We start from the raw sequence: 17,064 nt of genomic DNA, 5'->3' as shown, positions 1-17,064 counted from the left end.
ACTGCACATGTTCTTGTTATGAATGGTAGTAGATGTGGTCCTTGGGTCTTTACTTCATACTGTAGCCACCCTCTACTCATGATGTATTGAATCAACGAAAACTTGCATGGTTCAGATCACAGGAAGGGGTAGAGTAGAGATGAAAATATTCAATGTGAAACCCGTAGCAGCCGGATTGTGTGGAGTCAATAAAACGACAAATACTAAATGGTAAATGAGAAATATACACATTGCTTATCTGTCTCTGTGTAGTAATTTTCCTTCTCTTCAACTGTCCTTCAAATTTTCTCTTTTGCAAGAAAAGGAACACATGGCTTCAATATTCACTTCTGTTCTGCAGTCATCCCTCCTGAAATAAAAGTTAAGCATTGTATTGTTATTATGATAATACATACAATAAACCTTGCTCCAAACCATTTGATGCAAAGCAAATCCACCTCCCACCCACAGCTGTGCTCCTTCTAGAGCATGCATGTCAAACTCCAGTCCTCGAGGGTCCCAAACAGGCCAGGTTTTCAGTAGGGATATCCTGAAAACCTGGCCTGTTTGCTGCCCTCGAGGACTGGAGTTTGACATCCTTGTTCTTGAGCTTCTACCACGCAAGTCATCCATGTGAGTGACACTGTACTGCAGTCCTGGTCTGCACACAATCTACTGAATCAATGACATCACACTGTAAAGGCAATCTACAAGATGTATTAGTTGTCCACACTTCCGAAATGTTACTTTTATGTCCAAATCACTTATTCCCATGACCTGATATTTGTATTTGTTATTTATAGGATTGTCACAAAGAGTTGATGAGGTCACCAAATGATAGTATGTAGAGAGAAAGAGAGATCTCAGAACAGAGCCCTGATGTATACCCACAGACAGATCAATAGAAGACGAAGACATGTTAGCAACAGAGATGGAGAATGTGTGACAGGAAAGTTATGATGAAAACCAGGATAGAACTGTGTTACGGATACCAAGAGAGAGTTTAGAATATGAAGGAGGAGAGTGATTGAGAGCATCAAACGCAGCAGATAGATCAAGTAGGATTAGTAGGGAAAAGTGACCTTGGGAATTTGCTTTAAGCACAGTCTGTAGAACGAGCTGTACGAAAGGCAGGTTGTAAAGGATCCAGGAGGGCATGTGATTTAAGAATGTTGACATTCTAGCAATTAGGAGACAAACAGCAGGAGGGATATAGGGCGGTAGTTAGTAAGGCACATAGGGTGTAGGTTGTTTCTGAGAAAAGGGTGACCACTACAGGCTTAAAGTAAGAGGGTAAAGAGCCAGAGAATAGGGAGGAATTGAAGATGTGGGTGAGAGTGGGGACTAAGAGATGCAGTAAGGTGTGAGGGGATACGATCTAGAGGGCATGTGGTAGAGGGAGAAGAGAAGATGATTTGCTTCCAGCTCTGTAAGAGAAGAAAAAGAGTCAAATGCAGAAGGAGAATTAGGTAGAAGGAGAGAAGGGGGAAGGGACAGAAGGAATCTCCTTGTGGGTGGCATCCACCTTGCCTCTGAAGTAGTCAAATGCTTGAGGAGAAGTGAAGGAAGGATGGCAAGTGTGAGAAGAAGGTTAGTGGAGGGAGTCAAATACAGGGGAAAAAAGACAGCGTAAATTAAATTTGTGTGTTGATGAATGTGGAAAAAAAAGTAGTGTGGTTTGGCCCCAGAGAGCAGCTTTATACAGGACTGGAGACATTTTTACTGTAGAAAAATCAAACATCAAGTGTGAGATTTCCTTCATAGGCATTAAGAACAGTGAGTGGAAGTGTGATGAACATGTTTGGGAATTTAGCCAAGGGTGTGGGTTAGAGGGACGAGTGTGTCAGAGCTTGAAGGGGCATATAGAGGATAGCATTGTAAGAGTTAATAAGATTGTCAGTTTAAGCAGAAAGAGAGAGAGAGAGCAGAGAGGTTAGAGTAGATGTCAGAGGAGAGTTTAATTAAGCAGAGGAAAATCAGTGGGACAGGTAAGATGGGGTGAGGGGAATGACTGATTGTGAATGATGAGAGCAGAAGAGGTCATGTACAACTAGAGCCTTGTTAGTCAGAGAACGGACATTCCAGAGGGCATAGGAGAAGGGAAGAGAAAAGTAAGGAAAGGAATGTGGATTACATTAGATAGGTTAACACTCTTAGCAGGGAGGCAGAGGCAGGGAGACCCGATGTGTATATGAGCAGGTTCAAGATTATAAGAGATATCCCACACATCAGCAAACATAGAAGGAGACACAGAGATAGGTGTAGAGAGAGACAGAGATAGCTCTATGTAGAGAGAGAGGGACGTAGAGAGAATGAGACAGATAGGCGCAGAGAGAGAGGGGGCGCAGAGAGAGAGGGGGCGCAGAGAGAGAGGGGGCGCAGAGAGAGAGGGGGCGCAGAGAGAGAGGGGGCGCAGAGAGAGAGGGGGCGCAGAGAGAGAGGGGGCGCAGAGAGAGAGGGGGCGCAGAGAGAGAGGGGGCGCAGAGAGAGAGGGGGCGCAGAGAGAGAGGGGGCGCAGAGAATAGGATGTACATGAGTGCTTTTCATTGAGCAGTGCAGAAATAGCTGCAATAGAGGTCTGTACAAATGGTGCAGTGTGTAGACACATGCAAAGGTAGGGGAAGGAAAGAGGAGAACATGTGGATAAAAGCAGGAGTGTGGAAGTTAGAGAAATTAGAAAAGTTTAACAGAGGAGTGAGGAAACAGCAAGCAGAGAGAACAAGAGAGAGGTTACATTGGGATGATGTTCTGTGGTAGAGAGAAAATGCTAGGAGAGAGCTTTCAAATATTAGAGGACATGACTTGAGGGAGCAAATGTATAAATCAAAACCTGAGGGGGAGGTATAGCACGAAAGCTTGCACAGCAGATTATAGTCTTAAAGTTGCGTGTACCTGTCAGGGCATTCAAGAAGGTAAATTCTCACAAGTGCAGAGTTCATGATGAAATGCTGAATCCAGTTCCCCTCCAATTTAATTTTAATATAACTTTTCCATTCTTCATTACTGCAAAAAGCAAACAAAACAAAACCACATTGCATTACTATTTTCAAAATGGATTGAATGGCATATTCAACAGTGACTGTGTGATGCCAATATTCCCCACTCACTCGTAGTGAAGCACATATTGTACTAGTGTTGAAAGTAGGCCGGTAGAGTCAGGTACGCAGTACTGATAAAACAATAAGTGCGCGTCGTAAGTACCAGCTCCGCAACAGTGCGGGCATCACATTAGTGACGTGGATGAACATATATGGATAAGCCCATATTAAGGCATCACGTGACCAGAGCCGTCACTGACTGGGTATACGTAAAGACGCAGGGAGATGCAAGGAAAGGGAGGGAGAGAGACAGGGAGAAGATGGGAAACGGAGGGAGGCACGGATGGAGAGAGGGAGTTCTTCCGAGCTTCTGCTGGCCTCTCTCTTTCACTGGTGCATGCCGGGAGCTGGTCCCAACATCCACAAAGTGTGTGTGTATTATTGGTTGTATTTTATGGGGGTAGGAGGGTAGTGTGTATATTGTGTGTGTGGGAGTATTATATTGTGTGTAGAGGTGCAGAGGAGAGTACTAGATTGTGTATCTTGTGTAAGGGTGTTGTGTATATTGTGTTTGGAGCTATAATATTATTGGGGAGATTAGTATTGAGGAGGTATTATAGTGTGTATTGTGGGGAGTATTAGTGTGTGTATTGTTTGTGGGTGACAGATGCTGGGGTATGCAGCAATCCCTGCACTGAGGTCCGAGGCGGCTCTGCATCGCTCGCATGCACTGTGGATGACCAAGCATGTGCCCATGATAATCATGGCCTTAGAGGGATGAGTGTGTCAGAGCCTAGAAGGGGCATATAAATATATAATGGAGGAGGGAGGAGGGAGGAGGAGGAGATGATAGCATTGTAAAAGTTAACAAGATAGTTAGTTTAAGCAGAAAGTGAGGAGAGGTTAGAGATAAGGGTAGATGTCAGAGGAGAGAGTTCAATTAAGCTGAGGTATCGAGTAGGACAGGGGTGAGGGGAATGAGAAGTGGTGGATGATGAGAGCAGAAGAGGTCATGTACAAATAGACCTTGTTAGTCAGAGAGCAGACATTCCAGAGGGCACGTGAGAAGTGAAGAGTAAAGTGAGACATGGAATGTGGATTACATTAGATGGGTTAATACGCTTAGCAGGGAGGTGGAGAGAGAGAGGCAAGAGGCAGAGAGTGGTGTAGGGGTTGAGGAAGAGATATTGCATGTACCTTATCAGAACATTAAAGAACATCAATTCACACTGGTGCAGAGTTGATGATGAATCCAGTTCACCTCCAATTCAATTTTAACAGAAATGTTTCATTCTTCATTACTGAAAAAAAAGAAAAGTAAAAAACATTTCATTACTATTTTCAAAATGGATTGAATTCCCCCAACAATAACTATGTGTTACCAATATATCCCTCTCAGTCCCACTGCAGCACATACTGTACCAGTGTGAAAGTAGGAAGGTACACAGTAACGGTAAAACAATACGTGCCGGTACTATGCACCATCTGAATTATAAGGGGATGTAAATCTCCCAGTCTCTCTCCATATCCGCAACAGAGTGGGCTCCGGTCAGTGGCATGGATGCCCATGTATGGATATGCTCATATTTGGGCATCCCATGTCACTGACCGGAGCCGGCTCTGAGTATAGGGATATATGCGGAGACGCAGAGGTGCAAGGAAATGGGAGGAGGCACGGTGAGAAACAGGGAGAGACCACAGGAAGATAGAGGGCAACAACTTCCACAAGGTACGTGTATGTGTATAATTGTTTGTATTTTGTGCAGAGGGGGTAATTTCAGATAAAATACAATTCTCCACCCTCTACGAAATAATTCCACTTTGTTCAGTAAGCCAGAAAGTCTTGGTTCCATGGGGACTGAATTTTAATGCAAATAAGGTCCTTAATACACAAGTAAAGAATATAGTTACTTATTCTCTACTGTAAGAAGTGCCACATTGCCCACTATTTGGGTCCTGTGCCCAGATTGTGACCATGCATGGCAGAGGTGAGATTCCCCCAACACCAATTTGCTACACTCTCCAAGAGAGATAATTGTGGTCAGAGGTGGAACTAGGGGAGGGGGTGAGCAGGGTCACTGCCCAGGGAGTAACCTGACAGGGGGCACGGAAATCTCATTTAGTGCATATGGTGCGGCACTGCATTGATTGACCGGTCAATCTGCACTGCTGCCTGTCACAGTGACATCATGATCGGGCACTGTGATCAGCTATAGCACTGACCCAGGTGAGATAGTTCAGCACTTTACAAGGAGGGAACAGATGTTGTGGGTGACAGATGCTGGGGGTAGGCCAAGACTGTTGGCCAGAGTAACGTGGAGACTTACTGCACTCTGCATGCCCATCCTCTCCCTGACATCAGGGGAAGGAAGTGGCCCTGGGGTGTGTGTAGGTATGCCAGATGTCAGTGTATGCATAAGTAAGTATGCCTGTGTAGTGGGAGGTGTAGGGGCGTTAAGCTGGAGGACTTAAAACAGGCACACATCTCACTTCGCTGCGGACAATTTCCCTTTGCATAAGATTCTTGTGATTATGTCAATGATGATCAATAACTGCATCATAACACAGCCGCTCTATACAGAAGATGTACTTGCTATCAATGGTCATGGAGGTAATACGTCACACAATGTACAGATATAGCAAGGATTATTTCTTCCTCTGGTGCATTATGGCATTATGATGGGAAATGTTGTGAGATTCTGCATTATCAGCATCACTGAATCTTTTGGAAATTAAGTGATATTCTATGTTTTAATGCAATATTATGGATGATCAGCCGGTAAAATAATAAAAGCTTTCTGTATCTGTAGCCATGCTCTACCCATGATGTGCTGAATCAATGACTGCAGAGAGATTCAGAGTGGTAAACATGACTGGAACGCATCTCTAAATAATGGGCAGCAAAGCAGTGCAGAATAGGAGGTGAAAGTATTTAAAATGGAAGACCCTTAGCAGCTGTGTGGGGAGTAGACAGTACAGACTGACCAAGTAAATGGTAAAAGGAGTAACTTCAACATTACTTGGCTTTGTTCTCCACATTGAAGCTTTCCTCCTCTTTACATCACTAATACTGATGCCATGTGTAACCTGTACTGAGAGTTATATAATCTACTGGCCTAGATGAAACCATGTGATGCAAACAGGATCCATCCCACTCCAGATTCATAGAATTGAACCACCTCAACCTTTCATAACAATCACATAGAACTGCAGCTGTGCGCTACTGCACATGTTCTTGTTATGAATGGTAGTAGATGTGGTCCTTGGGTCTTTACTTCATACTGTAGCCACACTCTACTCATGATGTATTGAATCAATGAAAACTTGCATGGTTCAGATCACAGGAAGGGGTAGAGTAGAGATGAAAATGTTCAATGTGAAACCCGTAGCAGCCGGATTGTGTGGAGTCAATAAAACGACAAATACTAAATGGTAAATGAGAAATATACACATTGCTTATCTGTCTCTGTGTAGTAATTTTCATTCTGTTCAACTGTCCTTCAAATTTTCTCTTTTGCAAGAAAAGGAACACATGGCTTCAATATTCACTTCTGTTCTGCAGTCATCCCTCCTGAAATAAAAGTTAAGCATTGCATTGTTATTATGATAATACATACAATAAACCTTGCTCCAAACCATTTGATGCAAAGCAAATCCACCTCCCACCCACAGCTGTGCTCCGTCTAGAGCATGCATGTCAAACTCCAGTCCTCGAGGGTCCCAAACAGGCCAGGTTTTCAGTAGGGATATCCTGAAAACCTGGCCTGTTTGCTGCCCTCGAGGACTGGAGTTTGACATCCTTGTTCTTGAGCTTCTACCACGCAAGTCATCCATGTGAGTGACACTGTACTGCAGTCCTGGTCTGCACACAATCTACTGAATCAATGACATCACACTGTAAAGGCAATCTACAAGATGTATTAGTTGTCCACACTTCCGAAATGTTACTTTTATGTCCAAATCACTTATTCCCATGACCTGATATTTGTATTTGTTATTTATAGGATTTTCACATGTATTACTACTGTGAAACGCTATATACATTAATAGTGCTATATAAATAAATACATACACATTTATATATAATAATAATAACAGCATGTTCTTTTAAAGCGCTGCTAGTTTTACGTAGCGCTATACAGAGACATTTTGCAGACACAAGTCCCTGCCCCATAGAGCTTACAATCTATGACATTGGTGCCTGAGGCACAGAGGATATGAAGTGACTTGCCCAAGGTCACACACACACATAAATATATACACACACACACACACACACACACACACACACACACACACATATATATGAAAACTAACACAGAAAAAAAGAATCCCCTGAATAGCACTCTAACATACACAAATTGTATCAATAAAGGTTTATTAATCACATACACATAAATGGTTAAAATGAGGAGCAGTGGTGACCTACAAAGCTGTTATAAACTGAACCTTAAGGTGTGGGGAAAAATGCTACACTGCAGTAATAAGTACAAAGTGTGTAAATAAAGTGTAGAGGCAAGAAATATATGGAAATGAGAACACTCAGACCGGCTGGTCAAGTACTACCTAAGTTGAAGCCCCCTGTGTGAAGTGCTTGTATGAAACTAGTGTATAACTAACAAGCAAGGAAATGAATAAGTTAATTATATAAGTTAGTAATATGATCCAAGCCTATAGATATGAAACACACAGATGAGCAAAAAATTGGCAGATATAACTAACAAGCCAAAATAGGTAGCAAAAGTACTTAACCAGTCCTGAGTGTACAGCAAAGTGTCCAGCAGAGTGATAGCTGAGATCACCACCACATCCTAGATGAGACAGACAAGCCCTGACTTGCTTGTTTCACCAAATGCTTTGTCCGGGGGCTTAACATATAGACAGTTGATAGATGTATTTGAAGTTGCATATTCTGTGCCGTGGATTAATCAGTGTACTGAAAGCAACTGAAGATGGTACAGTAGCTGTGATAGGTTGGCCTCATAGCTCCTCCTTCAATGGAGGAATCGGCTCACAGAGCACTTAACTCCCTAAATGCCCAAAGAAAAAAGTAAGCATGCAGTACTTAAAGTGAAAGTAAAATGAGAAATGAAATAAACACACACATTGAAAAATCACTCACCCGACTGAGAGCGCCTTCTACAGAGCGCTGTACCACTGCTCAGCTAGCAGCTAAAACTGTCTCATTTTCCCACCATTGAAGTTTACACATGTCCACGCCCCACTACAAGACGCGGTGTACGGAAGCTCGCAGGAGACAAACTAGTGAGAGAATGTGTAGCTGCTAGCCACACTCCACGAGGTGCATTGTGGGAAATGTAGTTCTTTGCCTGCTAGCTTCTCTGACTGGTTACTGATCACATGATGTCACTAGGGGCGGGATTAGTGTGTTGCAATGTAACGGCCCGGCTGTATGATTGTCACAGAAGGGGGGAGCCTGAGAATGTCACGGATTTAATTACACATGTAATGATGTAATAACACAGCCATGAACTAAGCCAGTATACATATGGTCGTGTGATATTTATAATGCATTTATTAACATTATTGTGTGGATTTGGGCTGAATTAAACTTGTATGGGATTGTCACTTTAATATCACAGTACCACTACTGTTTAACACTTATAATGACCTCCTGATTACAGATTATTAGGGACAGACTTAAAAAGGCCTGTGTAAATATTTATTATAGAGTGGCCTCTTTACTTTATAATATCAGGGAGTATCAGACAGGCCTGTGTTTATTTTTAATATACATTAGGGTGACCTGACTCCAGATTATTGGCCTTTCCCTCTGACAAATGCATATTTTCCTATACTGTGTTAATTTTGTTAGAACAAAATAAATATTCATGCGCTAAATGACAGTACCAGTGTGAGTCCCAATAAGAAGTAGTGAGGTAAAAAACCATGGTACCAGCAACATATGTAACTGATGGGGAGGGTGCTAAAATATATGGAGTGTGGCGTCCTGATTGCTAAATGAGGTGTATTATATCATAAGTTCATATAACAATATCCCTCATAGCAATCTATTAAGAACCAACAAGAACTAGGTAGCACAATAATCAGTGCTGCAGTTATAGCCTAATAATAAGTATATATATATATATATATATATACTGCTGCGGCCAAGTTTATTCGAGCATTTGCCCGTTCTTGGCCGCAGTAGTAGCCTGGCGCGCGCCCGAGAGTGACGGGCGCGCGCCGAAGCAGCGGAAGAGCGCCCTCCGATCGGGGCGCTCTCCCTACCGCTGCCGGGTCCGCCGGGTCCCCCGGAACCCCCTGCCGCTGTCCCGCGATCGCGGGACACCAGGGCTCCCTCGGGGAGCCCCTGGACGCGCGTGCAGGGGGCGCACGCTCCCGAAGACGCGTGACCGCGCGTCATCACGCCGAGGGGCGGCCACTAGCAAGCCGGGAAATCTCCCGGCTTGCGGTACCGGCCACACTCGAATAAAGTGTGTCGGTACTATATATATATATATATATATATATATATATGTAACCCATATTCCATATCGCAGATAGGGTGCATGTGAGGGGAGCTATATGTATTACCCAGTGTGGTGCTTTACCTGTGAGGCTCACAGGAGGCCTGAGCCTCCGCCAATGAGAGCCTGGGGTGTATCCTCCTGAACAATACTATATGGTGCAGTGCCTCCACCTGTGATGGCTCCAAGCAGAGCGGGAGTTGTTCCTCACAGGACAATAATATAATATCACGCACACAGCATATAAAAGAACAGTGACTTTTCTAACAGTAACATAACTATGCATGTCATACATTAAGTGTCTCTCTTCTAGGAGACACAGTAACTCACGTGTCTCGCAGGATGCAACCCCTCACCGTGTACCCACACCATGTCCAACTCCCCACACCACAACCCCACCCCCAAAGTAAGGTATGTGTGTGTGTGACTGCACAGCCACTATGTACTGATTTATAGTTGGTGCACTTATGGATGTTACCTGCCGAGCGCTCCAGCGCTAGGACCTGCAAACAGACTTCGCAAAGGATCCGACGGTGAAGATACGTCAGGGTTACCTTCCAGGGCGATCCCACCCGGTTGGTTGCTGCTGTGCTTGAAGAGGTCTGATCCTAAACCTCTGTAATGGTGCTGCGACAGTCTCTGCTTCCTTCACTTCTCTCTCTCTCTAAAGTGACAGGTTCCTGTACTAGGGCCTGTCCCTGTGACCACCCACCCTCACTAGTGGGAAGTCAGGGCCTCAACTCTAGCCTGGGGATTTCTGGCCTAGGGCAGAATCTCGCAGCTCTCTGCCCACCTTCTTTCCCCCTTTGTCCCCTAAGTCTCACTCACTCATGTGCTTCCCAGTCTGCTTCCTGACTGCACAAAACAATGTATCAAATTCCCTGCTGCAGAGAATCTGCAAGTCTCAGTGGCTGGTTGGTTGCAGGTGACAGGGAACATAGGGCATTCACCAGAGGCTGCTGGGGGATGTAGTCCACTCAGAACCTCTTTCCTATGGGGACTGTGTGCGCGGTCTCTACTGCACCTGTGCAAAGCTGTAGTGGCCACCGCTACACATAACTGCACCTGCGCAACCTACCAGATCTCCTGTACACTTGTAATGGCCACCACTACCCTTGCCAACCTCTGCGTATTGCGCGAACCTCGCACCAAACACAACATGGCCGCTGTGGCTATCTGCGCATGCTCGAGCATCAGGGCCCCCGACGGCGCCGGCACAGATAGCGGCGCCAACTGGGAAAAGTCGCCATCCCCTTCCCCCACTGCCACAGGGGTAAGGCAAGGGGCAAAGGAACATCAGGGAAGCCGGGAGTGGCCCCCTTACATATATATATATATATATATATATATATATATATATATATATATATATATATATATTGTGGTTGACAAATCACCCAAAAATCTACTCGCTGAACAAAAAAATCTACTCATCACCTAGCCCCGCCCCAGGCCCGCTTTAAAAAAAATTGAATAAATTCCTAGTAAGAACAACATTAGTTTTTGACATGTTTATTTATTGTATTACATTATACTACAATTAGTCCTTGTTAAGAGTGTGTGTGTGACACAGAGAGAGTGTGCGTGTGTGTGTGACACAGAGAGTGTGTGAGACACAGAGAGTGTGTGAGACACAGAGAGTGTGTGAGACACAGAGAGTGTGTGAGATAGGGTGAGGCAGAGGGTGACAGGGTGAGGCAGAGGGTGACAGGGTGAGGCAGAGGGTGACAGGGTGAGACAGAGAATGACAGGGTGATACCGAGAGATACAGAGGTTGACAGGGAGAAAATGGGTGACATGGTGTGACACAGGGTGACAGGGTGAGACAGAGGGTGACAGGGTGAGACAGAGGGTGACAGGGGGAAACAGAGGGTGACAGAAAGTGAGACAGAGGGTGACAGAAAGTGAGACAGAGGGCGACAGAAAGTGATACAGAGGGAAACAGGGTGGGTGACACACACACACACACACACACACACACACACACACACACACACACACACACACACACACACACACACACACACACACACACACACACACACACACACACACACACACTCTCCCTCTTACACACACACTCTCTCTCTCCCTCTCACACACACACACACACACAGACAGACATCAAACCCCTCCCCTCTGCGAGAGCGAGGGTCCGCCCTCACAAATTCCTCTATGCCTCTTATCAGCGGTGCAGACAGGAGATGAAATACAGCAGTGACCGCACGACCCTTCTTTTGGCGATGTTACATATATATACTGATAATAGTAAAAAGCAGAACAAATAATATAAAAAGGCAATTGCTTGCTTGGGAAGTAGCTTCTGCTGGGCCCAATTTGAGGAATCCCTTGTCAGTAGGGCCGCCAGCAGAAATCTTGGGGCCCAGGACAAATGCAAGGATCAGGCCCCCCTCCCTACCCCATAGCACACCTACCATGACATTTTTTTTAGGGCACAACTTTTACTCAAATGGTAGTGTTGCAAGGCCTATTTCACACCTCGCAAACCCCCCCATTTTACACTTTTTTATATTTTTATATATATATAAAAAGAGAGAGAGAGAGAGAGAGAGAGACAATCAAGTGGTTTCTTCTTCTCTTAGCCAAAGACGTACTACTCTATGTTCCTTTTCTCATTCTCCTATTTTTGTACCTTGGTATAATTGTATATACATACTTCACAGCATATGTTCCACCAAAGTAACTACGTCAGCGATGACAGCGACCAACAGTGGCACTACTGTGTTTAGGGTTCTACAGTGCACAGCCACCCTACACTACCCATCTGGTATTTCCACAGCCCAGATAGTTGAACAAACTGGCTGCGGTCCATATTACCTCTGACTCCAGCAATGCTTGGACAGTTTCCCCTATCTTTCTGCTCAATTTATTGGATACATAGCTTTGGATATATTTCAGCATTCTATGACACTCAGGATAGCGCTCATGATGTCATCAACAACCAGGGGACTCCCAATAGTTGCTATTATGTGATCAATTTTTACTGCACGCAGTCCTGAGTATACTATCAGCTTTGCCACAGTTGAGAGTCTGGCACATTTCTCTGCTGTACAAATGTGTCAGAGAACACATCCAGGCATTCAGTATACATCCCAGTTAGGCAGCGCTTATAGTAAGTGCGACGCGACGGGAGTAACGCTGGCGACTCAAAATTTGGAGCTGGGGAAATCAGATTTTTCAGAGGCTGTCGCCACATGTGACAGCCTCTGAACCAATCAATGCCCATGTCGCCAGCGACATCCCCGAAAGTTAAATTATAACTTTCGCAGGTGACGTCACCCGTCACTTCGCCAGTCGCGTTGCTGGCACTATAAGCATGACCTAGGGGAGGGCACAGTTCCAGTCCTCGAGAGCCGCAAACAGGCCAGGTTTTCAGGATACCCTAACCCTAACTTCTTTCACTGCAGCCATTGTAATCAGACACTGCTAATGGAGGGTATGATACATTCTCTACCACTGAAAGAATATACATCTCAGTGGTAGACGGCTGATAAGAAGCTGTTTCAGTCTGGTTCTGCCAATTCGATCGGTTTAAAAAATCCTCCATTTTCAGGTCTATGTATGTTGATCTGATTTCTTAGGCTTTCAAGACGTTATAGCAGTCCTGTTTTTAGTGCTCATTCTCTCCCCCTTTATCTCTCAACTTTTCTCTCTCCCTTTATCACTCACTCCCCCTTTATCTCCTTCTATATGACCCTTGCCTCACTTCCCCTGACTCAAACTAATCAATCTTTAATCACCTCTCTCTACCTCTTCTCCCTCTCCCACTCCCTTCTCGCTCCCTTCTCTCTCACTCTCCCTTCTCTCCATTTTTTCACTCGGACTCCCACTGGTATTAGTATCTCAGATTTATTTTGATTTTTGGTGTGCAACATTTTTCCACATTACATAGCACTTGTGAGCAAGACATCCAGTCCAGCCACGGCTGATGGGACACTGTTCTTTCACTGATCGCTATATCTGAGCTATTGGGAAACAATTTTAAACACTATTACATTCTCTGCTCTTTCTCTCAGCTGCTATCTCGGTCATTGTGCCCAGCATATGGCGTCATCAGGCATATTAATGCTTCCAACATCCCAGGAGAAAATGGTTATATTGTTTTGAACAAGGGGCCTATTTCTGATGACTTATTCCTGCATTAGTAATATGTGTCATATATCTTGGCTCAATCAGAGGCTTGGTTGAAAACTGAGCCCCTGATGGAACCACATGTGCTTAAGGTGGGATATCCTGAAAACCTGACCTGTTGGACAGGCTTGAGTACTGGAGTTGAGAACCCCTGTTCAAACATTTATCTTCCTACCAGTACATAGGTAATTTCAAGAAATTAAACAAAAAAAGGTAGAAAAACTTTAAACAGCAAAATAACCATACAGTAACTTGTAAACCTTGAGAAATGCATCTTAATAGGGTCATGTCACACTGAAAATATAGTATTCCCAGGTTTAACCCTTGCATTCATCAGCCAGATATGTTGAGTCTTTAAGTTGCATTCATTGTTTTGAAATAGACTTGGTATTTTATGTCTCTTTTTTCCTGTACACCGTAAAGGATTTTGCGGCCTAGTCTAGAAACTCTGAAGTGAGACAAATCACTTCGAAAGAGCACTCTAGATGCGAATTGGCATGGTTTGCTATGCTGCAAGCCCTTCTCGCATGTCCAATCTGTATCTAAAAAGGCCTTGTACGAAGCTGTTTCAGTCTGGTTCTGCCAATTCGATCGGTTTTAAAAAATCCTTCATTTTCAGTGTATGTTGATCTGATTTCTTAGGCTTTAAAAACATTAAAGCAGTCCTGTTTTAAGAGCTCATTCTCTCCCCCTTTCTCTCTCCCTTTATCACTCACTCCCCCTTTATCTCTCTCGATATGACCCTTGCCTTACTTCCCCGACTAAAACTGCCCCCTCTTTAAACACCACTCTTTACCTCTGCTCTCTCTCCCTCTCCCTTCTCTCTCCCTCTCCCTTCTCTCTCATTTTCCCTTCTATCTCACATTCCCTTCTCTCTCACTTTCCCTTCTCTCCATTTTTTCACCCTGACTCCCACTCTATTTCTTTCACTCAACCCGTCTCTTGCTCTCACACATACTCCCAAAGAGTAACCCTAGAAAATACAAGAGATATCTAGAAATCTAATTGCAAGGTAATAAGTCACATTAAGTGAAATGCACAATGGAATAGTCCCCCCCTTTTTTAAAAAAAACGGTAGATTCCTTACATTTTAGCTATTTGCACTTCTATATTTGTAACACTGGTAATTGCTATAATAACACTGTTACTTTTTTTTAGTTTGTACATGCACACACACACAATTAAATGACCTACTGTATCTCAGTACCTCACGTGCGCGTCTTTCACTCTTCCCGAGGGACTTAGAAGAATTTTGTGATATTTTTTATTAAAATGGTGTATAAGGGTATATATATAAATATATTTTATGCACTGTATATGAGCTGGCGATTTCTAAGTCTGTGGTTCCGAGAGGGGGTAACCAGGCTCACTAATAAAGGTCAAGCCACTTGGCTGCCAGAATGCCCTGCTTCAGCACAGACCAGAAAGGCATTGTGATAAGCGTATCCCCGGTATAGTCAGGGGTTAATGGGAGTTGTTCCCGTCCCCCCAGTATACACCCAGAACCATGGACCCGGTACTTGTGGTTCGGACTGTCTCCAACCAGCCATAATGTTGTGAGAGTGAAATTATGTCTAAGTCCAGCTTTGGTACATTAGAAGCAACTCTCAAACTTAACCTAAGCATTTTCGAAGCTACTTTTTGGCTAACTTCTTATACGAAGGTCTAGGAGCTCTGAAAATGAACGTGCGCGTCTTTCACTCTTCCCGAGGGACTTAGAAGAATTTTGTGATATTTTTTATTAAAATGGTGTATAAGGGTATATATATAAATATATTTTATGCACTGTATATGAGCTGGCGATTTCTAAGTCTGTGGTTCCGAGAGGGGGTAACCAGGCTCACTAATAAAGGTCAAGCCACTTGGCTGCCAGAATGCCCTGCTTCAGCACAGACCAGAAAGGCATTGTGATAAGCGTATCCCCGGTATAGTCAGGGGTTAATGGGAGTCGTCCCCGTCAACCCAGTATACGCCCAGAACCATATACCCGGTACTTGTGGTTCGGACTGTCTCCAACCAGCCATAATGTTGTGAGAGTGAAATTATGTCTAAGTCCAGCTTTGGTACATTAGAAGCAACTCTGAAATTAACCTAAGCGTTTTTCGAAGCTACATTTTGGCTAACTTCTTATAGGAAGGTCTAGGAGCTCTGAAAATGAACGTGCGCGTCTTTCACTCTTCCCGAGGGACTTAGAATAATTTTGTGATATTTTTTATTAAAATGGTGTATAAGGGTATATATATAAATATATTTTATGCACTGTATATGAGCTGGCGATTTCTAAGTCTGTGGTTCCGAGAGGGGGTAACCAGGCTCACTAATAAAGGTCAAGCCACTTGGCTGCCAGAATGCCCTGCTTCAGCACAGACCAGAAAAGCATTGTGATAAGCGTATCCCCGGTATAGTCAGGGGTTAATGGGAGTCGTCCCCGTCCCCCCAGTATACGCCCAGAACCATGGACCCGGTACTTGTGGTTCGGACTGTCTCCAACCAGCCATAATGTTGTGAGAGTGAAATTATGTCTAAGTCCAGCTTTGGTACATTAGAAGCAACTCTCAAACTTAACCTAAGCGTTTTTCGAAGCTACTTTTTGGCTAACTTCTTATAGGAAGGTCTAGGAGCTCTGAAAATGAACGTGCGCATCTTTCACTCTTCCTGAGGGACTTAGAATAATTTTGTGATATTTTTTATTAAAATGGTGTATAAGGGTATATATATAAATATATTTTATGCACTGTATATCAGCTGGCGATTTCTAAGTCTGTGGTTCCGAGAGGGGGTAACCAGGCTCACTAATAAAGGTCAAGCCACTTGGCTGCCAGAATGCCCTGCTTCAGCACAGACCAGAAAAGCATTGTGATAAGCGTATCCCCGGTATAGTCAGGGGTTAATGGGAGTCGTTCCCGTCCCCCCAGTTAACGCCCAGAACTATGGACCCGGTACTTGTGGTTCGGACTGTCTCCAACCAGCAATAATGTTGTGAGAGTGAAATTATGTCTAAGTCCAGCTTTGGTACATTAGAAGCAACTCTGAAACTTAACCTAAGCGTTTTTCGAAGCTACTTTTTGGCTAACTTCTTATAGGAAGGTCTAGGAGCTCTGAAAATGAACGTGCGCGTCTTTCACTCTTCCCGAGGGACTTAGAATAATTTTGTGATATTTTTTATTAAAATGGTGTATAAGGGTATATATATAAATATATTTTATGCACTGTATATGAGCTGGCGATTTCTAAGTCTGTGGTTCCGAGAGGGGGTAACCAGGCTCACTAATAAAGGTCAAGCCACTTGGCTGCCAGAATGCCCTGCTTCAGCACAGACCAGAAAAGCATTGTGATAAGCGTATCCCCGGTATAGTCAGGGGTTAATGGGAGTCGTCCCCGTCCCCCCAGTATACGCCCAGAAC

At 44.1% G+C, this 17,064-nt stretch overlaps 1 long non-coding RNA gene across 1 annotated transcript; it reads right to left on the bottom strand.

Annotated features, from left to right (window-relative positions):
- Positions 1-4,220: 4,220 nt before the first annotated feature.
- LOC142484952 (uncharacterized) lies at positions 4,221-8,238 on the bottom strand. The gene is made up of 4 exons (XR_012798310.1): positions 8,140-8,238; positions 7,770-8,047; positions 6,469-6,588; positions 4,221-4,318 (listed from the first exon to the last, which is right to left on the bottom strand). It is a non-coding gene; the product is annotated as an uncharacterized LOC142484952 (long non-coding RNA).
- Positions 8,239-17,064: the final 8,826 nt, after the last annotated feature.

This window comes from Ascaphus truei, unplaced genomic scaffold (assembly GCF_040206685.1).
Source record: "Ascaphus truei isolate aAscTru1 unplaced genomic scaffold, aAscTru1.hap1 HAP1_SCAFFOLD_480, whole genome shotgun sequence".
NCBI classification, from domain to species: Eukaryota; Metazoa; Chordata; class Amphibia; order Anura; family Ascaphidae; genus Ascaphus; species Ascaphus truei.
This window is presented reverse-complemented; position numbering and strand designations above follow the sequence as displayed.